At 39.9% G+C, this 11822-nt stretch overlaps 1 non-coding gene across 1 annotated transcript; it reads right to left on the bottom strand.

Moving 5' to 3' along the window:
- Positions 1 to 229: 229 nt before the first annotated feature.
- On the bottom strand, positions 230 to 333 carry LOC148580514 (small nucleolar RNA R71). Its single transcript, XR_015894130.1, has one exon. It is a non-coding gene; the product is annotated as a small nucleolar RNA R71 (small nucleolar RNA).
- Positions 334 to 11822: the final 11489 nt, after the last annotated feature.

The following is an 11822-nucleotide window of genomic DNA, read 5'->3' as shown; positions in this document are numbered from 1 at the left end:
AGGTGTTCAAGAAGATCCCAACCAACATTTGACCACCTTCCTGAGAATATGTGACACAGTGAAATCTAATGGTGTTCATCCTGACGCCTATAGATTGTTCTTATTTCCTTTCTCACTCAGAGACAAGGCAGCCAAGTGGCTGGAATCCTTCCCAAGGGAGAGCTTGACAACTTGGGAGGATGTGGTGAACAAATTCTTAGCAAGATTCTACCCTCCTCAACGAATCAATAGGCTGAAAGCTGAGGTTCAAACCTTCAGGCAACAGGATGGTGAGACTCTGTATGAAGCATGGGAGAGGTTCAAAGACTTAACAAGGAGGTGTCCACCTGACATGTTCAACGAATGGGTCCAGCTGCACATTTTCTATGAAGGGCTCTCTTATGAGTCAAAGAAGGCAGTAGACCATTCATCTGGAGGGTCTTTGAACAAGAAGAAGACCATTGAGGAAGCCATAGATGTTATTGAAACAGTAGCAGAAAATGACTACTTCTATGCTTCCGAAAGAGGGAACACAAGAGGAGTGATGGAGCTAAACAATGTAGACACTCTGTTGGCCCAAAATAAGCTCATTACCCAGCAGCTGGCTGACCTCACCAAGAAGATGGAGATGAACCAAGTAGCAGCAATCTCCACTTCATCAACAACACAAGAAGGAGTAAACCAAGAAGCAGAAGGGAGTCAGGAGCAAGCCAACTACATTGGGAATTCACCAAGGAAAAACTATGATCCATACTCCAAGACTTACAACCCTGGATGGAGAAATCACCCGAACTTTGGGTGGGGAAGTGAGCAAGATCAAAACCAAGACCAGAGACGTTACAACTCCAACAACAATGCAGCTCACCAACAATTCACCCAGAGGACATCTCAACACCCCCACACCAACATTTCTCTACATACTCATCAAAACCAAAACAGCACATCTGCTCCGAACCATTCATCAATTGATGACAGGCTCTCTAAGATTGAAGCCTTACTTGAAGGAATATGCTAAGAGATTCAAGAAAATAAGGTGTTCAAAGAGGAGGTGCGAGCCAATATTAAGAACCAGGGAGAAACCATTAGGAAGATGGAATTCTAGGTGGGATATTTAGCTGAGAAGATTCCCAAACCTACTGATAGCTTCCCAAGTGACACGGGGAAAAACCCAAAGGGAGAAGCAAAGAAAGTAAGATGGGAAGATTGCAAAATGGTCACTACAAGTGATCAAGAAATTGAAGACAAGCAAGGCAAAATGTGCAAACAACCTGAAGAAAACTCAACAAAGGAGGAGGATAGAGATCACAAAGAACCAGAAATCTCACAACAAGAGCTGCTGAAGCTCTATGCACCATTCCCTTAACTGCTCAATGGTGCTGTGGAAAAGAGGATATACTCAAGGTTCCTAGACTTGTTTGCATCTCTACACGTGAACATACCATTCATCAAGGCAATTCAACAAATGCCTGCATTCATCAAGTATATGAAGGAACTTCTTCCCAGGAAAAGCTCACTCAAGGGAGGGCAGACTATAGTGATGAACAAGGAATGTAGTGCCCTTATTCAACCTGAGTTGCCGACAAAAAAAAAAGACCCAAGAAGTTTTCATATCCCTTGTGCCATAGGTGAAAATATGTTCGACAGAGCACTATGCGATTTAGGGGCCAGCATCAACTTACTGCCCTTATCCCTGGTGAAGAGGCTGCAGATCAATGAGATAATGCGCACAGATGTCATTATCAGACTGGCTGATAAAACTCAAAAGCAAGCAATAGGAATGGTGGAAAATGTGTTGCTAAAGGTTGGGAAGTACTTTCTCCCAACAGATTTTGTCATTCTGGACATGGAAGAAAGTCACACTCATCCAATCATATTGGGAAGACCATTCCTAGCTACAGCCAGAGCACTTATTGATGTAGAGAAAGGGGAGCTAATATTGAGAATCCATGATGAACGACTCAGCTTCAATGTTTTCAAACTCTCACAAGAAACAGATCAAGAGGACAAGGAACTGAGCACAAATGATAAAGAGACACTGAAGGAGGAAACAAGCACTGAAGCACAGCCAGTTCATTCTGAGATCCCCTTAACTGACAAACAAGGAAAATAGCAATTGCCACAGCTCAAGGAAAAGTTGGAGGAACCCAAACCTCTAGAGGCAGGTGAAGACAGCATCACAACTCCTTAGAGAAAAGGGGTCACCAAGGGGAAGGCAACCTCAAAATAAACAAAGAAGAAGGTACCAAGGAGATGGAGGAACAAGAAGATCCCTACGGAAGACTTCTCTCCAGGGGATAGAGTTGTCTCAGCTTACTTCCCAGATATTCCCCCTAATCTCCCTACTGTACCATCTCAATTACCCAAGGTCTTCACTATCAACAGAGTTCTTTCCCTGGAACATGTGGAGATCATTGATCCAACCAATGGATACAAGTCCACAGCAAGAGGGGAGGACTTTAAGCACTACCAACCACCATGATGAAGGAAAAACGTCAAGCTAGTGACGCTAAAGAAGCGCTTCATGGGAGGCAACCCATGTTTTATATGCTTTCAAATGATAATGAATAAGTCAATCTTTATGAGCTTCAATCCAAACTTAACAAACAATTGGTGAAAATCTTCTTATGCAGAGTATAGTGAGGAAAAAGTTTGGTGTTCAAAGCAAACCAAGTTGCATGCTAGTCTTGGGAGCTTCGAACACAAAACTTTCATCACATTGCTTCAAACTAAGTTTGGTGTCACCCCATGGTGCCACCAAAATGCATATAAGGAACCACCAATAGTTAGTTAGTTAGTTGAAACTCATAAACAAATAATCAAATCCTTTCTTTCAATTTATTCTAGCCGTAGAGTTTTAATTTTCTTATATATTAATTCCCTTATTTCAAATATTTATAGGAAAGGAAAAGAAGCATAAAAAGGGATTGATGGGACAATTAAATGGGGAAGATTTCGCCACTTAATGAAGAGCACTACACACATGTCTCAAGAGAGAACGCATGGGGAAACGCTGCCATGCAACATTGGAGAAAGAAAACCCTTGAAGATCGAACCAATCACTATCATTAAAGTGATGATCCTTGTCTTTCCTTCATATACAACCCCATCCGTCCATTTAGTAAACATTCATGCAATCCATACCCTTCACTCACTCATGATTTTCTTATATAAGTGGACCTTAGTGCATGCTCACTCCTCACATCCAAATCCCCACTCTCCACACTTCTATCGGCACACTAAACTCTTCATCACAAATTGCTTTAACCAACTCACTCTCCTCATTGCCATAAAACCCTCAAACAGCAATTAAAGTCATGGCATCATCAAGCTCAAAGAGGCAAAAGAGGAAGGAACCTATGGCGAGTACTCCTTTTGATGACAAAAGATTCAAGACTGCCTTTCATGAGCATGAATTTGAGCGGATAAGTGCCAGAAGGATATTGCCAGAATTAATCTTCCAAATCAATGCCAATGAATCACCACAGATTTGGAGAAAAATCGAACAGAGGGGGTGGCAATTGCTCACCAGTCCAGAGGGGAAGATCAATGGAAACCTCATCAAAGAATTCTATGCAAATGCAGTTAGAGAGGATAAGACCAAAGTCCCAACCTTCAAAAGCTATGTGAGAGGAAGGGAGGTGGACTTCAGCCCAAGTGCCATAACAAGAGCTCTTCACTTGAAATCACCTCATTTTGATGAGGAGAGTTATCAGGCAAGGATAAGTAGAAGCCCTGATAAGGATGAGCTTTCAGAGATAGCATCAGATATCTGTGTCATAGCCGCTGACAGGGAAAGGTATTCAGATGGGAGACCAAAATTCATAAAAAGGGGAGACCTTCACCCTGAGGCTAAAGGGTGGTTTGAGCTTGTAAGGAGGTCCATCCTACCAGCTGCTAATAATTCAGAGGTCAACATCAATCGAGCCACTATGGTACAATGCTTAGTACAAGGTGGGGAAATCAAAGTGCATGAGCTCATTGCCGAAGGGATTCAAGAGTCAGCTGAGAAAGCTGACTCAGGTGCCAGACTTTGGTACCCCAGCACCATTCTCCGCTTGTGCAACAAGGCCAAGGTAATATTTGAGGACAGCAGCCCAGACTGGGTGAACCCAGGGAGGCTAGTCACACTCGAGCGAATGGTCTATACCACACCGGCTCAGCAACTAAGAAGGCCACATATAGGAAGGCAAAGGGCCCAGGAAGGAGCTCATCAAGAAGAATACCATCAGGAAGAATATCAACAAGAAGAGCATCATGACCCAGCCAACTTGAATATGACTCACCTTCTAAGAGCCATTAAAGATTTAGAATAGAGACATATGGAAGGACAAGAGCAAATACTGAACCGGCTGAGTCAACAGGAAGCATGGCAAAAACAACAAATGGAGCAGCAGCAGGAACAATACTCCCAGCTCACTCAAGCCATCAACCAAGTGAATGAGAAGCAAGAGATTCAAGAGAAGCACTTGCAAGAGCTCAAGCAGCGGCAGATAGCCCAAATGAAAACCTTCAATGAGTTCAGTGTACTCAATGAAGGAAGGTAACTACATAGGGAGGAGTTCTATGTAAACACTCAAGCCGAGTTGAACTACATGACCACTAATATGCATCATCTACACTATGCCATCCCCACATATGATGAGGTCCAAAAAGAATTTGTAGAACAAGAAGAGAGGAAAGTGAAACATCAAAAGGAGACACTCAAGAAGAAGATGGAAGATAGTGGTTTTTGGAAGAAGCTGCTTGGAAAAGGCAAAGGAAGTGGGAGCACAAGCACTCAAGAGAGACACAATGAGGACAAGCAAGGAAGGGAGCATGGGCATCCACATGAATGAAAGGTGGTGGAGTTCCTTTTAGTCCATTGTTTTATATGCCTTAAATAAGGAAGATCTTGTATGAAATAGAACCTGCTTCCATGTTATGTTTAAACTTTTTGAAATTCTGTCTTTTAAGTTTCCTTCTGAATAGGTCCATGATTTCTGGTTTAAATGTCACTGCATCATTCCCTTATTTACTTGTAAGCTTGTCCCTTTTTAACAAATGAAGAAGAGAATGTTTATGTTCTTAAAAGACCAGAGTAGGGTTCCTAATGTGGAGGTGCATTCATGAATCTTTGGGGTAGTCATAAGTTAGCTAAGTTGGTTCAACCACAAGGTTAGGAGGACAACTATCTATCCTGAATACTTGACTTTGGATATACCCATGAGACTGAGCATATGACAAGATCCTAATAAGAGAAAAGGGAAAGAATAATGGAAGTGAAAAACAAAAGAGAAAGAGTAAGCAATAAGGCTAGGCATCAATGGTTTTAATCTTGAGGCAAGTGCCTGTGGTGCTCCTGTGTGAGGGATCTACTTGGATGAATAAGCTCTTAGGGGTGCTTTATCACTTGGTAACTTCGGTTAACTAACCCGGGATTATCAGCTGAAAATCCACTATCAAGAGTAACCCTCACTACAGAGCATTTAGTAACCCAAAGAGGTGCTGGACACCAAGGTCTCAAGAAAAGAAAATAAATAAAATATATGCCTGTGGTGTGTATGTATAGGGGAGAGACTTGAGGGAGTAAGTCCTTAGGGGTGTCTCAACACCTAGCACCTTGAACCAACTGGTTCGGGAGTGTTGGCTGAAAGCTTATCTTAAAGAGTTGCCCCCTTACAGAGCACTTAGCCTAAATAACACAAATAACCCTTGAAATAACAATAAAAGGATCAATGAATAAAAGTCTCATGAGATATAAACAAAGTAAGTGTTTAGAGACATGATAAAGGTCTGAAAGCCAGTAATGGAATGAACCTAAGTTGCTATGCATGAAACCACCATAAAATCAGTAATATGACTTCCACAAGAATGACTCATTCCTCTGGATATTCCATTCATCATTCTCTTGTTCCAGTACTTGCTTAGGGACAAGCAAGCTTTAAGTTTGGTGTTGTGATGCCAGGGCATCTTGGGCAGTTTCACTGGCCTTTTCTTTACTGTTTTTAGGTTAGTTTCATGCATTTCTTTAGGAAATAAGCTAGTTTTGGGCAAATGTTCACTTATGCCTTGACTCAAGCATACATTGTGCATTTTACATGATTTCATGAGGATTTTGCATAAGTTTAGTGACAAATATTATGTTGCATTACTCATGACTTGGACTAGAGCCTTGATGCACTTTGTTGCTTGATTTCAGGACCAAAAAGAAGCAAGAAAAGGGGAGGTAACTTGCAAAGATTAATGAGAAAAGTGATTGCCAATAACACTCTCAAAAAGCCATAAATGCCCACGTTAGAGAGTCACGTTAACCAAGTTAACGTGAACTCTAACGTGGAGAAAAGAAGTTGAGCCAACGTTAGTGACACTCAACATTGTCACTAACGTTGGCAATTACTCATAAGTGGCCACGTTAGAAGCCACATTAACCTAGTTAACGTGGCCTCTAACGTTAAGGGGGAGGGAGAGAAGCCAACGTTAGTGACACTCAACATTGTCACTAACGTTGGCCTATGGTGCTAAGTACCACGTTAACTCCCACGTTAACTTGGTTAACGTGGGAACTAACGTAGAGGATGAAGAGTTGTCGACAACGTTAGTGACACTCAACATTGTCACTAACGTTGAAGCAACCACACAACCCCCAAGAGTCACGTTAACTTGGTTAACGTGGAAGCTAACGATGAGAAATGAAGGATGAGCCAACGTTAGTGACACTTAACAATGTCACTAACGTTGGGATGGCTAAAAGATGGCCACGTTAGAAGCCACGTTAACCTAGTTAACGTAGACTCTAACGTGAGACCTAGGGGCACATTGGAACGTTAGTGACAATGTTGAATGTTACTAACGTTCTCGAAGGATGGCAAAGGCCACGTTAAAAGCCACGTTAACCTAGTTAACGTAGGCTTTAACGTGAAGCAAGAAGGGGCACACTGGAACGTTAGTGACAATGTTGAGTGTCACTAACGTTCTCGAAGGTTGACAAGGCAACGTTAAAAGCCAAGTTAACCTAGTTAACGTGGGTTTTAACGTAAGGCATAAGGGGTGCATTGGAACGTTAGTGACAATGTTAAGTGTCACTAACGTTCCCGAACTTGGACTTTCACTAAATGATTAACACTCCTTACGCCCTGAGCTTAAGTCTCTGCCCACTCCGCACTTTCTCTCTGCAAGTAAAGCCAAGCCCAAATAAAGAAAGGAACTGCTTCAAACTCAAGATCCAAAGGCCCAAGACTTGAAGAGTGAACTAGAAGCTGAGAAGAGTAGTATATATAGGAGTAGCTTTGAATTGTAAAGGAGTTCTGGAGGCTGAAGAACCACTCTCTGTATTTACTTTCTTTGCAATTTCTAGTTTTATGATGTATTCTCCATCTTTGTTTCCATTTTCAAGAGCTAAGAGCAACTAAACCCCTTTCATTGGGTTAGGGAGCTCTGTTGTAATTTGATGGATCAATACTAATTTTCATTGTTCTTCTTCTATCTTTCCTCTTGATTTTACTTGAAAGCTTTCGATCTTCATCTAATTGAGTAGTTATCTTGGAAGAAAAGCTATTCAAACTTGGATCTCTTTTGAACCTTGGAAGAGGAATGAAGAGATCAAGCTAGAAATGCTTTCTCATGCTGGACCAAATTGGGTTTGGATGGGTATGTGACTGTAACCCTCTCAATACTTGGTTTGGGAAATGCATGTGGTATAATCAGTGACCATACTTCATCTCTTCTCATGAGCAATTGACCAAGGAATTGGCTATTGATCAAGATTTGAGAGATTGAATTGCAAGGAATTGCAATTCAATCACTTAAGATTGCCAAGGAGATCAATGAGTGCATTGATTGAGGAAGAGATGAAAATGAACTTGATCCGGAGAATTGCAACATCTCCTAAGCCCAATGAACTCCCCATCTCTAATCTTACCCATTCTCTTTAATTTCTGCGATTTACTTTTATGAGCAAATCCCCCATTCCCATTTACAATTCTGCAATTTATTTTCAGTCATTTACTTCCAGTCCTTTAATTCTAGCATTTACTTTTCTGTTATTTACATTCCCGCCATTTTATTTTCTGCAATTCTCAACCCAAATTCTGGATTCGCTCAACTAGAACATTCTTCTAATTAAAGTTGCTTGATCAATCAATCCCTGTGGGATTCGACCTCACTCTATTGTGAGTTTTTACTTGACGACAACTTCGGTACACTTACCGAAGGAAGATTTGTTGAGAGACAAGTTTTTCCCGCATCAGTTCTCCAGTGTATTTATAGTAGTGTAGAGTGACCTTTTTGGAGATAAGTTTGTTGTCTTATCTTATCTTTGAGCGAAGTAACCTTATCTTTTAGGCCAGCCGCCTTTAGAGTGGGCTACGTCCTTTTACTTGGGCCTACTTGGGCCTCTGAGGCATTTTGTCCGAGCTCTTTGCGAAGAGGTCGGTAAGGGACCAACCTTCCAAGAGGTCGGTGATGCGTGAGCATCTTTTCTATCTTTTCCTAGTAAATTTGCATCTAATTTGTTGAGTTTAATAAAGAATTAACTATCTTTTAGCCAATATGGATGCTACTTTGAGTCTTTTGCAATTTTGTTTATTTTAGGTAGCGTTCGGCTGGATTTGATGGAGTTTCTGTAGCACGAGAATCAAAGGAGATGGCAGCGAGGAGTGATGCGTATGCGTGACTGACGCGTACACGTGATTTGGCGCTTTCCAAGGCGACGCGTGCGCGTGACTGACGCGTACGCGTGATTTGAAGATTTGCACAGTGACACGTGCGCGTGACCGACGCGTACACGTGACATGCGCCACGTGTAGAAAATGCTGGGGGCGATTTCTGGGCTGTTTTGACTTAGTTTTCAGCCCAGAAAACACATATTAGAAGCTACAGAAAGGACAAAATGAGTTGTCCCCACCCATCAACTGATGACTTGTTAATTAATTCTAAATTTAAATTCAAATATCATTTTTAGGAAAAGATATTATTTTTAGTTTTAGATAATAGATTTTAAATTAATTAGGATTAAATATAAAAAGGGATGCCAATAGGGTGATTCTAACTCAACATTATTCCATTCCAATTTATAATCCTTATTTTTCTCTCTGAGCCATGAGCAACTAAACCTCCATTGTTAAGGTTAGGAGCTCTGTCTATTTGTATGGATTGATTTTATTACTTTTTCTATTTTAATTCATGTATGGATTTATAATTTAAGAATTATTTTCGCTCTTTATCTTATGAATTTGGGTGGAACGGAAGTATGACCCTCTTTCTATTTGAGTTCTTGTATAACTTGGAAAAGCTCTTTACTTGAACAACAGCTTGAAAATATATTCTCCTAAATTTTAATTATCTAGATTTAACGGGATACGTGACATATAATCCTTTTTCTTTTTTGGGTAATTAGAGTTTTTGTGGCATATAAACTGGAATTTGATCATGCAGCTTCTAATTGAAATTAATTGACCAAGGAATTGGCAGTTAATGAACTTTAGAGGAGACTAGAGAGGTCTAAGGAATTAGGGTCTAGTCATATATAGTTTGCCATAAATTAAATCCTACATAATTAAAATAGTTAGTAAGAAAAGTTAATTTGAAAAAAATAGATAACTCTGAAACCTTAACTTTCTTCTCCATATTTTCTTCCCAATTTATTTACTCGCCTTCTTTCAATATTCTTTATATTGTTCAATGTCTTTTATATTTCCCAAACATTCCCTTCTGTTTGCCTGACTAAGTCTATTATTCAATTATTGTTGCTTGATCCATCAATCCTCGTGGGATCGACCCTCACTCACCTAAGGTACTACTTGGTACGACCTGGTGCACTTGCCGGTTAGTTTGTGGGTTATAAACACCGCACCAAGTTTTTAGCGACGTTGCCGGGGATTGATAGTGATTAACAACTATCAGTCGTTTGATTGTTTAGATTAGGCGTTTTAGTTCTAATTTTAATTAAATTTTGTTTATTATTTTCGAAAAATTTTTTTAATAGCACTAATATTTTTCTTTAATTTCTGAATTTAAGTTTGGTGTCACCTAGTTAATTTTATTTTAATTTTTTTGTTTATTTTTTCTGTTTAATTTTAGCTATTATTTTCAAAATTTATTTATTTATTTTATTTAGTATTTTTATTTTATTATTTTACACAGGATACCTGATGTGTGGAAAACGATCCAACACAAACTCACTGGCAAGTGTACCGGGTCGCATCAAGTAATAATAACTCACATGAGTGAGGTCGATCCCATAGGGATTGAAGGATTGAGCAATTTTAGTTTAGTGGTTGATTTAGTTAAGCGAATCAAGTATTGGTTGAGTGGCTTGGAATTAACAGAAACTAAATTGCTTGAAATGTAAAGGGAGAGGGAAGAATTGCAGTAAATTAAAGAATAGGAAAGTAAAAGTGCTGAATCTTAAAGAACAAGTAAAGTAAATTGCAGAAACTTAGATTGCAAGAAATGTAAATGACTGAAGCTTAAAGTGCAAGAAATGTAAATTGCTTGAATCATAAAAAGAATTGAGAATTGGGATTGCAGAATTTAAACAAGAACAAGTAAATTGCATTAATCAGAAGAGTAGAATGTGGATTGAAGTAAAGTAGATCTAAACCGAAAAGTAGAAATGCTTAAGAAATTAAAACAGAAAATGACTTGTGCTTAAATTGCAGCAAATTAAAAGAAGTTGAAGATCTCAGGAGTGGAAGAGACTAGAAAATAAGTCTAGATCTCAAATCCTTCCTTGATCCAACAAGAGCAATTGCAGAATAAATAAAGAAAAGTAAATTGCAGAATTAAAGAGAAGATGAAGCAGTAAAGTAAACAGAAATGGAAATTCAATTATGCAGAGAAAGTAAACAAGAGATCTCAAGGTGAGATTGAAACAGAAGTTCTTCAATTCTTCACCCAAGATCAAAAGCAAGAAAAGTAAAGAGTGTTCAAGCAAGAACAAGGAAGAAAAGAGATCAATTCTCCTTCCCAATTCTCTAAGATCCAAATGAAAATGAAAATTAAAAGGAAACAATTCAAAGTAAAGTCTAGAGGTCCTAACTAAATCAAACTAGCTTCTATTTATACACTTTCTATTCTTGGATTTTAGAATTTGGATGGGCTTTCAAATTTGGTGAAGAAATGAATTAAATTGGAATTTTAGTGAATTTTGGCCCAAGTGCACCACCCAGGGGTAAGCTCAGTTGGAAAACCAAACTGAGTGCCCAAATGTTGCCTTGCTTGTGTGATTTGGTGCGTCAGCCTCCCTGTCCGTGTTGCTTGACACTAGAGCTCAGTTGGAATTTTGAACTGAGCTGTTATGTCTTGGCTGTGTCATGATGCGCACAAGGCTTCCTCCTTGGTGAGCATTTTGTTGCGCCAAATGGTTGCTTGGCCGTGTCAAAGTGTGGGGGATGAAGGGGGAGTAGCGCTCAGTTGGGAAAACCAACTGAGCTCCCCATGTTGCGGTGCCTTGATTTGGACTTCAAGGTCCCAAGTTCAAATCCTGGTGGAAGCAAGTCTGAAGCAAATTTCCTTGGAAGAGTGGGTGCTCCTGCTTCCCCTTTCATGAAGCTCCTTGGTTCGAACCCTCCTGAATGCATCTTGGCTCATTTTCTTTGCATTTAAAAGTGGCGCCCCTTCTTGTGTTCATGAGCTCCCAGGTTCGAATCCTAGCCAATTCACTTTGGCTTAATTTCCTTCCAAGCTAAGTAGCGTGTGGTTCCTTGTTCGAACTTTGGGTGAAGCTTTTTTGGACATTTTCTTTTGTTTTCTTTGTGAGGACTGAGGAGCATTCCTTGCCTTCCTTGAGTTCATGAGTTCGACACCTTGAGGCTTCATACATGGGAATTTTTCTTTGAATTAATTCTTGAAGGAGCCCGATAAAG

The sequence above is a fragment of the Arachis ipaensis genome, chromosome B10 (assembly GCF_059453495.1).
Source record: "Arachis ipaensis isolate K30076 ecotype BB chromosome B10, ASM5945349v1, whole genome shotgun sequence".
Classification (NCBI taxonomy): Eukaryota; Viridiplantae; Streptophyta; class Magnoliopsida; order Fabales; family Fabaceae; genus Arachis; species Arachis ipaensis.
The sequence above is the reverse complement of the archived record's forward strand: the minus strand, read 5'-3'. Positions and strand labels throughout refer to the sequence as shown.